The sequence below is a fragment of the Aedes aegypti genome, chromosome 1 (genome assembly GCF_002204515.2).
Source record: "Aedes aegypti strain LVP_AGWG chromosome 1, AaegL5.0 Primary Assembly, whole genome shotgun sequence".
In the NCBI taxonomy this organism is placed as follows: Eukaryota; Metazoa; Arthropoda; class Insecta; order Diptera; family Culicidae; genus Aedes; species Aedes aegypti.
In genome coordinates, this window is record NC_035107.1 from 76,140,121 (window position 1) to 76,154,625 (window position 14,505).

The following is a 14,505-nucleotide window of genomic DNA, read 5'->3' on the forward strand; positions in this document are numbered from 1 at the left end:
AAGCTACAACTTTCTCAGTTTTATTTGTGTTTTAGGATATATGAAAAAAGATACGTGAAAAAATACCTGAAAAGTATCAAAAATATGAGCTCCTCTTGAAACTGCTAGCTAGCGTAAGAGGGATCCACTAGTATGTCTACTTCCCCCTAACGAGATTTCCGAAAAAAAATGTCTCCAGAAATGTCATTTGAATTGAAATGAATACGCCTCAAAATGCGGCTTATGTGGAATTTCCGAACAGATTTGCCTGCAGTTCTTATGAGAAGCGCGACCGAAAAAAAGGAGGATGCCAACAGTAGTCACAATACATGAAATATTTGAAGTATTGTGAAAAACTTTTCAAAAAAAATTTAAACAAACCTGTCGGTGTGATCCAAGACAGGATTGAGCAGCGCATAAATATAACAAACATTTAGTTTGTCTGCGTATGTCCGAGAAAATTACAAATGAATCGCGGCATCGGCTTAGACTGCTAAAAATATGTAAATTCCCTTATATTATTTTATTTAAAATATAGAATCGGAAAATTAGGTTCACGAACAAATGCTCAAGGTTTCTTAAAGCAGGAAATCTAGAAAGTTTGAATCTTATTTTTGGATTAAAGAAGAGGTTCAGCCAAATACATATATCGCTTAGTTTTAAAATAAAATGTCGCTCTAGCAGTGATATCAAAGTGCAAAAAAATTGACAATTTTTAAATATTACGCAATTTTTTATTATTGTTTATACTCAAATTGTCAATGTTTTTCATTTGTTTAAGTCCAAAACACATTTTTTTATGTTTCTTTAGATTTTGTCACATCCCTTGCCTTAAACTTAAATTTTGGGTATATTTTGTTTTCCGTGTCCTTTCCGCAATGTCAGATAGGAACAACCCCAGTGTTAAAACTAAAAGCCCTGTGGTGTTTTTGTCGACTAAAACTAAACTTGTTAACTAAACTAAAAATGATCAAAAGTGTCAAGGTTCATTTATTGACCAAAATTTTAAATTAAAGTTTAAACATAATGTAACCGATATTTGAGCGGGAAAAAATGCTAAAGTAGTTGCAGTAACAAGCTCTTTCGTGTTGTTGAATGAGATCAAGATTTCATTAAACATTCTAGGACCCTTTTATTCATTACAGCAGGTTTTCAAACTCATTTCAGCAAATGCCGTTTTTGATGCGTACTTTATAATGAATTTTCGTCACTATCACATGAAAACTATTGGACCAAAATGAACAAGAATACGAAATGATTGTCTTTAGAACATATGAAATGATTTTTTTTTCTGCTTCAAAATTTCATGTATCTTATCAAATTTTAAGAGTTATTTGGATAATTCGATCGATATTGTTTCATGCCAAAGTTATGTCGCAATTTCAACTTAATTTTTCTTTTCACACGATAAAGTGATTTATATACCAAAGGAATATCAGAATTTCAAAATTCAGTAGTGACAATGGCTTGAAATTGGTTTTCTACAGGGCGTTATTTTTTTTCCTGATTACTCCAAGGTGTTTATACAGCTTGACAATTTCGATAAGTGTCCTACAGAGCGTAAAAAGGTACCTGATCTATGTGGATTAAGTTCAAATTTCTGCAGGGCGTTGATAAAGCTTTGCATTTTATATTATTGTTCTACAGAGAATTAAGATGCGCTATCGGAGACAATATAAAATTACTCCAGTGCGTTAATACAGCTCGTGTTAACTTCGTTTGATGTCATAGAGGACATTAAGAAGCAGCTGATCAACATTAACTCCAAGGCATTTGAACAGCTTGACAATTTTGATTAATATCATCCAGGACGTTGATATGCACGATATGGATAAAAAAATAAGTTCTTCAACTCTAGTTTTTTTTAATATGAATTTCTTGTCAAAATGGTCTATGAACGACTTTTAGAACTTAACAAAACGCATTTTTTATGAAAAAAGATTGTTGATATCTATATTATTTCAAAAGTTATTAAAGCTTTTGTGATAAAAAATATTTGTTCTTCAAGGCATTTTATTAGAGTTACAAAAATAACACATCTGTAATTTTTTGATATAATATACAATTTTGTTTTGTCTTTTGAATGCCGTCAAAAGATATTTTTTATGTTTGCCCCAATCAGAGATATTCACAATCAAAGTAGGCATGTTTTTGAGAGAAAAGCAACAATAACTCCCAAACGGAAGAAGATAGCGAGTTTCTTCACTCACCAAATTACGCATTTTTTAAAGCTCTAAAAGTGTTTCATAGACTACTTTGATGAGAAACGCTAGAGCCAGAAAACCAATTTTACTCAAACCACCCTGTCACCGTAGGAAAGATGCTCTAAATCGGTCAATTTTTGAAACACAAAAACACTTTTTTCAGCTAAGTTGCTAGAAATTGAATGATCTACAACTTTGCTGAAGCATGTATAATATAATTTCTACATATAAGAAAGTTAGTTACACCATTTCTATGAAAACGTGGACCACCCTAATTTTCAATAAAACTAAACAAAGGGCCTTACTAATACAAACAACTTTGTAGAAGTCAGTTTTCGTCTAATGTTTCATTCTAAAGCGCAAAATGCATCTTTCCGCGTAAAACTGATTCCTGGACCACTGTTCAATGTCAGATTACTCTAATGCGTTTTTGAAGCTTGTATTTTACAATTGATATCCTTCAGGGCGTTGAGATGCACCTAATCTTCTTGAAATAAGGTCAAATTACTCCAGGACGTCGATACAGCTTGGAACTTTTAATTGTTTCTTCAGCACCACTTAGGCCTTAAACCTGGTTTAATCGTATGGGTAAACGTGGTTTACGGCTTAAGCGAAGGTGAAGAAATCGGCCCTTAGGGCGTTAAGGCGCACTTTATCTACATAGGATAAGGTCAAATTTGTCGTAGGTACCGCTTAAAATTTGCAATTGATCTTAATCAGGACGTTAAGATGCAGCTGATTCACAAAACACAAGGTCAAACAATTTCAGTGTGTTGAAGCAGCATGGAAATTTCGATTGATTTTTCAAAGGGGTTTTAAGATCCTCCAGCTCTTGCAAATATATAGGTGAAATAAAGTCAAATTACTCAAGGGCGTTGATAGTTTACCAATTTTCATTGATGTAGGACCAATTTTAATTTGGTACAGGACGTTCAAATACACCTGATCTATTTGGAATACAGTCAGATTTCTCCTGGGTGTTGATACATCCTGTAATTTACAATTTACGTTCTACAGAGCGTTAAGATGCACCTAATCGATAAAGGATAAGGAAAAATTACTCCAGGGCGTTGATACAGCATTGCATTTATTAAATGAGGTCCTACAGGGCGTTAAGATAGAGCTCATCTATTTGAGGCAAAATCAATTCACTCCAGAGCGTTAATACAGCTTGACAATCTCGATTGATGTTATACAGGGCTATGAGGTGGGCATGATCTACATAGGATAAAGTCAAATAACCGTAGGGGTTTGATACAGCAATAAAAATTCGATTGATTTGTTATAGGGCGTAAAGATGCTTCAGATCTCGCCAAGATCTTTGTGGGATCTTACTCCAGGGCGTTGATACAGTTTGGAATTATCAAATTAAGTCCTAAAGGGCGGTCACATGCACCTGATCTACATGGAAAAAGGTCAACATAATCCAGGGCGTTGATCCAGCTTAGAGTTTACAATTAATGTCCTACAGGGCGTTAAGTTGTATCTGATATACATGGAATAAGTTTAAATTACTCCAAAATGTATCAATGCCCTGGAGCACGTAGATTTATATTGATTTTCTACAGAGCGTTCAGATGCTCTAGATCTCGCAAAGATCTGTGTGGAATAAATCCAATTGTTTTCAGGGCTTTGATAAAGCTAGGAATTTTCAATTGATTTACTGAGCGTCAAGATGCACCTGATCTACATGGAATAAAGTGAAGCTACTCCAGGGCGTCGACACAGATGGATCGATTTATGTCATACAGGAAGTTAAGATGTATCTGATCTACGTGAAACAATATCAAATTATTGCACGGCGTTGATAAAACTTGGAATTTTCAATTGATATCCTACAGAGCGTTGAGGGGGTCAAATTCAAAACACACCAGGCGTTTATACAGCTCGGAAATTTTGATGGATTTTCTACAAGGCGTAAAGATGCTCCAGATCTCGCAAAGATATGTGTGGAATATAGTCAAATTAGTCTAGGGCGTTGGAACAATTTGAAAATTTCGATTGATGTCCTACAGAGCGGCAAGATGCGCCTGATATACATAATAAGGTCAAATAACTACAAGGCGTTGATACAGATTAGAAATTTCGATTGATTTTCTACAGGGCATAATGATGCTCCCGATCTCGCAAAGATCTGTGTGGAATAACGTCAAACTATTCCAGGGTGTTGATACAGCTTGATCGATTGATGTCATACAGGGCGTTGAGTTGCACCTGATCTACATAGAAGAAAGTCAAAATACTCCAGGGCGTTGAAACAACTAGGAATTCATACCGTTAAGATGCATCTAATCTACATAGAATAAAGTCAAACTACTCTAGGGCGTTAATATAGCTTGTAATTATTAAATGATATCCTACAGGGCATTAAATGCAACTGATCTAATTGAGACAAAGACAAATTACTCTAGGGCGTTGATACAGCTTGACAATTTTAATTGATGTTACACATGGCGTTTAGTTGCACCTGATCTACATGCAACAAAGTTAAATTAATTCAGGTCGATGATACAGCTTGAATTTTCAACTGATGGCCCAAAGGGCGTTTAGAAAAGAATCAAGAAAAGCTTCTTAGTCGTCGATTAAGCGCTACTAAGCAGGACGACAGGGCTGCAGTAAAGATAAAAACTGAGGGATAAAAGTTGACTTATAGTTAAAAAGTAATTTAACGAAATTAATTTAGTTCTCATCTTATTTGACTGTAACAATAGTAGTAAAAATTTTCAGAAACCATTTTGAATGTCCAAGATGGTTTATTTTCATTTTATTTAGTAGAGAACATTGATTTAATGCAATATTAAACAGGAAAAATAAAAGTTCATTTGATTTTATATGAGAAAATTGCGATGTCCCTCTTGCCCTATAATACATACTGTTTAAATATATGTAAAACTTGATGTTAAAAGGACTTCTTCGAAAAAAAATCCTCATAACTATATTAAACAATTGAAAATCATCAATACTGTGTGGAAAAATCAATATGTTTTGTAATTATTGGGTGTCTAACCTTATTTTTCAGTTTTACATTCTTATAATATTTCACATTGTTCGCGTTGGTGTGTTATAGATATTTTTTTAATATTTTGTACTAAACATTTTCAACTGTAATTTTACACAACCCTCAATTAGTAATCAATTTATTCTTATCCTGCGTTGAACATCAAAAAATTGATTTGAACTACGTGACATTAGAGGTGGCACTTTTGCCCCGGGTGTCACTCTTGCCCCATGTCCCCCTACATTGCCAGTTTGAACAAAGGCATCATTTCATGTTTGACTTTGACTATCATCGAAAATCAGAGAACATTGACATTGGGTCACGCAGTGCACTCGCTAATTGTCTTCCTCTCCCATCCCATCCGAAAGGCACCGTCAATGCGCGACTTCGATATATCACCGGTCCCTGCCATCGATATCTTCATTTACGCTTGACAAAACACACTCATATGGCTTGCCTCCGGTAATCTAATTCTCTTATCAGTGCCATTCTCTCGTGTACAGAAGCTTCACACTGTGATCTCACTTGACTTACCCAACATATACTATTTTCACACACCATTGGCCTCCACGGTGCTGCGGGCTAATACCGTAGCATACGCGTATACTTACGCACTGAGCATCTACAACTTCTGTCGTATATTTCGTTGATGACATAATTGGTACTTCTCGTTTGGCGCTAGATTTGGGAATTTCCTACACTGAAACACTTCATGTCTAGGTGTGAAGAAGCGAACCAGCTGATGGCGATTCGTATTTATAAGTTGGGGATGTAGCTCAGTGGTAGAGCGCTCGCTTCGCATGTGAGAGGCCCCGGGTTCAATCCCCGGCATCTCCAAGGGATATACTTTTGCCACCACAAATTGAGTTCATCTTCATTACCGTTTTGTGTATATCAGACCTGACGTTCAACCACATTGCTGAAATTGATGTTTATTGTTGATTGCATAAACCAATCATTCTCAATAACAACTGCTGCTGCGGTGATGACCGCAGTCATCATCCAAGCTTCGTTTAGCTAGCACAAAGCGCAAGGTATACGTTGAAGCTATACGTATAGAATATTGTCATCGATCCCATCGTTTTCTTCCGATACAGTTGGGCTGATAGCGAGTCAGCCAGTAGAAGAAGTATGACATAGATAGGAATACATTTTATTAAATTTATGGACATTCATTAGTGCACACTCTGTTTGGCTGCTGGTGCTGTTGCCTGCCGTTTGCCAAGAGCTGGGTTTCTGTCGGCGTGGTGCCACTATGTCTGCCAGGAATTTAACCCCTCTCTCACTCGAGTCGAATCGAATAAGGGTATAGGATATTTCGAAAGATTCCGAGAGTCTCCGGATTTTTTTTTTTCGAAAAATAATTTTCCAGCAGTTTGATTAAGCTTGTTTGAGCTAGTTAATTCAACATTTTGTCACCAAGCGGCACTAGTGAGCATGAAACTTTTATTTTGCTCTCAGGAGCTTCACCGCTTAGAAAAATGGTGTCTTTGGCAGAGTTGTTCAGTAGCTCAAAGGCTATCATTATTTTAGCCAATCTTTAATTTCAAGGCTGAAATAAAGATATCTTTTGAGCTACTAAACAACTCTGCCGAAGACGCCATCTTTCTAAGTGGTCTGGCTCCTGAGATATTGGTAAAACAAATATTTCATCCTTACCGACGTCATCTGGTGGCAAAATTTAGAACAAACTGCCTCGATCAATGATCAGCCTTTGGGACATTAAATAAGTTATTTTTAGTGCAAACTATTCGTGTATCGTTTCGTTTCGTATCGACTTGAGAAAATCACATCGCATACCCTTAGAGTTGTAGCAGCTAGCGGCCAAATGTGCGGTGATAGGCGCTACAAACTAGCACACTGTAGTCAGTCAGTCAGCTAGCTACACTGGAGTGGATTGTGCTCTTTGTGTTTTGTCATATAAGAGATCCGTTGTTCGACTGCCGGGAAAGCAGAGAGATCCGTTTTTAGGTCGATTGATTAAATTTACGACCGGGAATGGAGGTCGTTTTTGCACTCAACGGGTTTGATGGTATTTTACGCTCTCACTATTTTGCTAATGGTGTTATGAAAATTTCGTTCTTTTCTGCTTTGTCAAAAAGTTTAAATGGGAAGTTAAGCTTTCATGCGACCATCATATTTTCCACATGCGAAAAAGCAGAAGAATGTGCATTACTTTATTGGCGTTTCATTCATTTTAAGATAATTTTCAGCTTCCATAAAAACTCTTCTACATTGAAAACAGCTTTGTATTTTATTCAGCATCCATTTCGTACATATACAAGTTTTCCATGTATCATACAACATGTTTGTACTTGACAGAATCTCTCGATTCAGCAACTTTAAGAAATATCCATTGTATACACGTTTCACAGATCGAGCACTGAGCTAAAAATTGCTTACAAATTTCATAAAAGAAGGATTGTGACGTGATTTATTGACTGGATTTCCCTTTTTCTATTAGATTCTTATGAAACCAAAAACGTCCGATATTAACAGGAAATTCTCATCGTTATCAATCTCTGATGATATTTTTTTCTTCTCTAATTCAAAGAGCGATTCTCATAAGTTCAACGCTCCGTCATCATAATTATCGTCATCACTTCAGGAGCAGGGCTTCTGTTCAAAACTAAAAATTATTCGATGAAAATGTGTTCACTGTGTTTTGGTTATAGAACAGAATACAGTGAACACATTTTCTTGTAAATTTACTTAATTTTTAACGAAAAAACTGCTTTTGAACATTTTGAAATCAATGACGGATCCTGCCCCCTTTATTCATAAAGGTCCTAAAGAATTCCATAACTGACATCTATAATACTTCATAGGAATTGTAATGGATTTATACTTCTTGTGAGCCTCATTGCTGTTTCTCATGTATTTGTTCCATTTGGAATGAGTATGCCACTTATACGTGTTTTTCACAAGTATTACTAATCATTGTCATAGTAATCAATGAATTTCGCCGTGAATATTATGTTATAAACATCAATCTTTGCAATTTATTATTTCTTTCGTATTAAAATGTTACGAAAATCGTTATAATTTTTTTTATGAAAGCCAATGATCAATGTGTATGTATGTTTACCAGGGAGTTTCTTATGGAATCATATATTTTTAAGTTATGACTATTGCTTCAGTTGTACTGCTCTTCCTCAAATGTACTGAACCGAGTAGATATCGACCCATTTCCCTGACTAATTGTTGCAGTAAAGTCTTGGAACTCATGGTCAATCGAAGACTAACTCAATTCCAACTCCAAGCGCAATCGAGGCTGTGCATGCCTGGTTACTATCTGTTGGTTTCGAACTATCACCATCCAAGATTCAATTTTCTCATATGTGTTCAGGAAACCATCACGCAAAGCATCCTCCTAACATCGACGAAGTAAATATTCCTTACAAAGCTACGATCCGCGTACTTGGAGTATATTTAGACCGGCATTTGAATTTCAAGTCTCACTGCAACCACTGCTTAATCAAAGAACGTTAACATTTGGAAAAGGGTTATTAGAGCCCTTGGAAATTTGGCAAGGTAGTCCTAATAGGGTAATAGACTTTATAAAACGAGTTGTGCCCAGTTGGGACAGTGTGACACATCAACCAATGTCTATCACATCTCAATTGTGAAAGGATATTTGATGAGCACCAAATAAATATGGGTCATACCACAATATTCCTAAATAATGGAAGCAGTGGTTAAAAGGCTCTACAGATGAGGGAAAAAAAACCGGATGAAAAAGCAATGCAAAAGACGACTGAAACTATTACGAACCAAAACGAAACGAGAAATGGGATTGTGTGTCACCCAAGCAATATTTTGAAGTAGATTACACTACGGCGCCGAACTATCATGTAGAAACTCTGACAACGTAATCAACGAACATGCACAAACCTTCAACCGTTGCATTCGGAGGTCTCTGGCCTCTTCCTCAAAGAGGCAAACAAACTCATTCAGCAGATCGCCCACCAGATTCTCACTCCGATGTCTTCAGTCCACTGACTCGGAGACGAAGCGTGGGAGTTTCTTCCCCCACCTAGAATCTTATGGTCACTGAACAGACCAACCAAAGAAAACTTGAATCTCCATATAGTGCTACCACGCTAAACGAGCTCATAAAATCTAAACTGAATGGCTACGAGCTCATCTACACGGATGGCTCTAAAACTTCTAGTGAAGTTGGGTTTGGCGTTTTCGGCGCCAACATCAGCATAAGCGGAGGCCTTCCTAAGCCTACCTCGATTTTCTATGGTCGTTGCTTCATCCTTTCTGCTGTAGAACGATCCAGCTGTACTTGTAAGGAGATCATCACCGACTCAGCCAGTTAGTTATTAGAATGATTTCGAACAGTGAACCACATTTATCTGGGTCCCCAGCTACTGCGATAGCAGTGAAAACGAGGCTGCAGGCAAACTGGCAGCAACCGGTAGATCAAATTCCCGGGTAAAGTCTGAAGTACCTGCAGTGGATCCAAAAATCTGGATAAAAGCGTTACTCGGAACGAATGGAGCCAAAATCGTAACCCTTTTCTATGGAGAATAAGAGAAGATACAAATCAGTGGTCCGACAATAAAAACTGACAAGATCAAATAGATTTTTCTAGACTACGCTGAGGCAACACCAGATTCTCGTACGATCTCAGATCTCGGGATGATTTCCACAAGCAATTTGTGGCTTTCTCAACCCAAATATCAGTAGAGCACCTTTATCATATATTAGCTGCCTACCCTAAGACAGAACGTGACAGCTCAACTAAGACTGCCCCGTTGTTTTTCAGTCGATTACTTTGACGATTCTCTTCTTCTGTCGGGTGTGGGATCACTGCGTCCATTTGTTAGGACTATTGTGATATACCCTATTACTCTATGTACACAATGTTTTCCAGTAGTAAATGTGCCTCCGGAATACTTTGCGCATTTGACTGAACTTTGAACCATCTGCCATTGATGGGCAGAAGTCCTAGGTTGCAGTGTTGTAGTTCCCCTAATCTGGCGTGATCAGCCTAATAAAGCTAACCACTAGAGATGGTCGGGTCTCGGGTTTTAAAACCCGAAACCCGACCCGAACCCGAACCCGACGGGTTCGGGTCGGGTTCGGGTTTGAAAATTTTATTTTTTTCGGGTTCGGGTTCGGGTCGGGTTTGAAGGCTACAACATTATCGGGTACGGGTCGGGTTCGGGCTTGAAAAAAGTCGGGTTTAGTCGGGTTTGAGTCGGGTTTGGTGAGAATGGTGAAACGAGTAACAACCTAAAAGCTTCCCAATGCATCAGAAACGATGAATTTATAATCTTTTAAAACTCGGGTCCTATTCGGGTTTATCTATGAAATTATTTCGGGTTTCGGGTCGGGTTCGGGTTTGAACAGCGGAAATTTTTCGGGTTCGGGTCGGGTCCGGGTTTGCTTTTCAATTACAGTCTCGGGTTCGGGTCGGGTCCGGGTTTTAAGAAATAAAATAAGTCGGGTACGGGTCGGGTTCGGGTTTGAAAAATGTGAAACCCGACCATCTCTACTAACCACCTCCCTGGGGGAGGAGCGTTCCAAATATCAGCTGGCTGTAAGTAGGGGTTCCTGGGGTAATATGCACTGCCGGGGCAAAACGCACCTTGTCAATTTCTCTGAAATAAATTATTTTTGAGTGAAAAAAATTATGCAGATTGATGAAACGTTGCAAATTCTTGACACCCTAAGAATTTGATTCATTTTGAAAAACTTAACAGGGAAATAGAACAATTTATTCGAAAAGTACGATTCTGATGTAACTTTCCCGATCATTTCACTTGTTGTTTTAAAAGTGATGAAATTAGATTTTTACAACCATCATCCATAAAACAGATGATTAGAGACTAGGTTGATTGTTGATGAGATTATTTGGCGAAATAATACAACTATTTCTATTTTCCATAACATTTTCTGTTAACCTCACAGCTGGGGCAGCATGCACTCCATTGATCGGGGCAGAACGATCCACTCCAAAATAAACTAAAATGATTATTTTTTGGTTATTTGAAGCCTTTACCAACGTATTTATGCACAATTGTATCATTTTCTAGGCGAAAATCATTAAAAACTCCTAGTTTTTCGATAAAAAAAAATTCGATAAAAACACGAAGGTGCATCTTGCCTCAGGGGATTTTTTTTTATTATCGGACAATTTGGGCCGGAGGTTCTCCGATTTGCATGAAATTTTCACCAGAGGTAGAGCTTGTGGATACATGACCAAAAGTGAAATTGAAAAAAAATATAGTGGCCTATTTTCCCGGAAAACTCTAGATGAATTTTCACAATTTCTCTATATACCTCAAACTTTGAAAATTCATATCTCCTGAACGATGCATTGTAGAACAAAAGTTTTTTAGTGAAATCGAAAGGAAATTTTCTCAGCAATCCATTAAAAATATAAAAAGAAAAACATTTCTCGAAAAATTTTTCACCATGGAGAAAATTGTCGGAAAAAATGCGAAAAAACTATCGTCTGTATCATGAAAAATTTTCAAAAAAATATGTTTTGTTTCATCAATCCATACTCTAACTTTCGTCCATAGACGCCAAAGTGGTATCTTTTACCGTTTAGGCGACAGAACTGAAAAACCGATGACCACCCGCACGCTTCCCATAGAAAAATGTGTTCTATTGTGGGCCTCATAACCGTGCGCTAACGGCGGCAGTAATTTACACGCATTGTAAGTGTAACGCAGTAAACCATCCTTTCCTTTCCAGTCAGAAGAAGCTTTTCACCAATCGGAGCACTCTCCTTTGGTCTGTTGGGTGTTTTGTATGTCCTTTATTCGTAACCATTAATATTGAGACCAACAGTCTTTAATTGAAAACGATCCTAACATTTAATAATATAGGTTATAGGAACTGACCCTCAGCAAGCATGGAAAAATTCACTCACTCACCCGAACGCCACCGATGAAAAATAGCAAAAAATCTGCTGCTATCGAACATTCAGTGATAGCTGAACCGTCCTAGGCGAAGTGTAGCATGAAAGCGTCGAAACCGATTGTGTAAAAGCGACAATCGGAAGGAACGCGAAGAGAAGTGAATACCAATACACTTGTATCTGCGAGGCACGAGTTAATGCACTTAGCATCCATTCGCCGAATGCATTGAACTGACTGAGAGGATTCCTACTCACTGAATCATTCCGGGGTGTGGACTGCCAGTCAGTGAACGCTCATTAGCACAAACCCGAATGCCATTCGAACGAAATCAGAATGTAAGCTATCATTCCTGGACAAACATTACAAAAGAGCACATCGACATTGGTAAACATTGGCCACTGTTGAACCCAATTCAACTCGATCACGCTCACCAATACCACTATCAGGAAGAGATAACACCAATCTTTCTGATAGTGGGGTTAGTTTGCGTGGGCGGGCTAAAAAGGGCTCAACAGCAACGTTTCTGAAAAAAGGCTCAAGACCTCTTGATCTTGGTATTTTGGTATTTTGGTATTGCATTCGACTGATCAGATGCCGTTTTTTGTTTCGCTTAGTGCTCGCCGAAGAAGCAGAATGGGCACTAGAAATTGAAACGTTCGGGTTGGTTAAAAAAAACGGCTTTCTCGCTCCCGACTGTGCGTGGAAGCGAGTGAGGGAAACACAATAACTGAGTGAGTGTTTCCCATGCTTGACCCTCAGTATCATATAGTTGCCAAGCAAAAAGAATATTTATGCATACATAAAGCGCTGTTTGTAATTTTCTTGCTTTTTTCCAATTTTGTTCAATTTATCAAATAATTAGATTATTAACTAAAAGCGTACGAATAAATTTTCAGTTTTGTTTTCTATACAAAGTGATATATTTGATATAAATTCTGATTGTTCCTTGGAAGAATATAGTATAGTATTTGCATGTATATAATAAATCAACTGTATAACACTCAGGGACGCTATCTATGGTTCCATTGATGGCTGCTGTGGAATATTCCACTGCCAGTCAGCTTGCAGCCTCTACAGTTGGCGCCAACCCAACAGCGCGCCAAACTGTATTGAGAAGCGTACGCGCGTAATGAAAAATTATTGTATGTTTTGTCTGGCCGTATCGTGCGCCTATATAAGGCGCACCCATTGAATTTGTAAGAATGTAGTTTCTTTCGTTTCTCCACCGAGTAGGCATGCTGTCTCTCAGTGGTAATGAATCTGTTAAAGTGAAGCCGTTCGCTTGATTTACCGTCCGTTGTATCGTAAAAGACACAACGTAGGAAAGACGTCCTGGCCGAAACAACATATTAACAATACATTCAAAAGATTTCAAAGAAAGTGGATCTTGAGATTTGATCCTTCAAACGTTACCATAATGATTGATTGTAACAAGAACTTCCCGTGCGGCTTTTATAGAGTTATGGTTTACTGTGTTACACTTACAATGCGTGTAAATTACTGCCGCCGTTAGCGCACGGTTATGAGGCCCACAATAGAACATATTTTCCTATGGGAAGCGTGCGGGTGGTCATCGGTTTTTCAGTTCTGTCGCCTAAACGGTAAAAGATACCACTTTGGCGTCTATGGACGAAAGTTAGAGTATGGATTGATGAAACAAAACATATTTTTTTTGAAAATTTTTCATGATACAGACGATAGTTTTTTCGCATTTTTTCCGACAATTTTCTCCATGGTGAAAAATTTTCCGAAAAATGTTTTTCTTTTTATATTTTTAATAGATTGCTAAGAAAATTTCCTTTCGATTTCACTAAAAAACTTTTGTTCTACAATGCATAGTTCAGGAGATATGAATTTTCAAAGTTTGAGGTATATAGAGAAATTGTGAAAATTCATCTAGAGTTTTCCGGGAAAATAGGCCACTAAAATTTTTTTCAATTTCACTTTTGGTCATGCATCCACGAGCTCTACCTCTGGTGAAAATTTCATGCAAATCGGAGAACCTCCGGCCCAAACCTGTCCGATAATTTATAAAAATGCCCCTCATTGTTGTGGTGCGTCATGCCCCTTTGTTAAGGTGCGTCTTGCCTCAATGTTGTGGTGCGTCATGCTCCACAAAGCGGTGCATCATGCCCCGCATCAATCATAATTCACGCAAAAATAGTGTTTGGAAAAAGTTAAATTTTAAAGCAATCTAATGTAATTATGATGAAGATTCGCTCAACACCATGTAAGGTGAACCCAAACCAACTAGATTCGTGTATTAAAACACTACATACATGATGTTTAGTGTTCATTTCGGCACATTTTCCTTAAGTGGTGCATATTACCCCAGGAACCCCTAGTGCTTGCCAAATATTTTGAACCTACGATGGATGTGTGCACTGCAAGAGCAGAGAAGGTGTTGTGAGGTTTCGTCCGTCTCGTCACAGAAACGGTA

At 37.7% G+C, this 14,505-nt stretch overlaps 1 protein-coding gene and 1 non-coding gene across 2 annotated transcripts in view; one reads left to right on the top strand and one right to left on the bottom strand.

Annotated features, from left to right (window-relative positions):
- The window catches only part of LOC5574758, a 454,311-nt gene that overhangs the window by 295,148 nt on the left and 144,658 nt on the right, over positions 1-14,505 (bottom strand). The window lies entirely within an intron of this gene.
- On the top strand, positions 5,947-6,018 carry Trnaa-cgc. The gene has a single exon. It is a non-coding gene; the product is annotated as a tRNA-Ala (tRNA).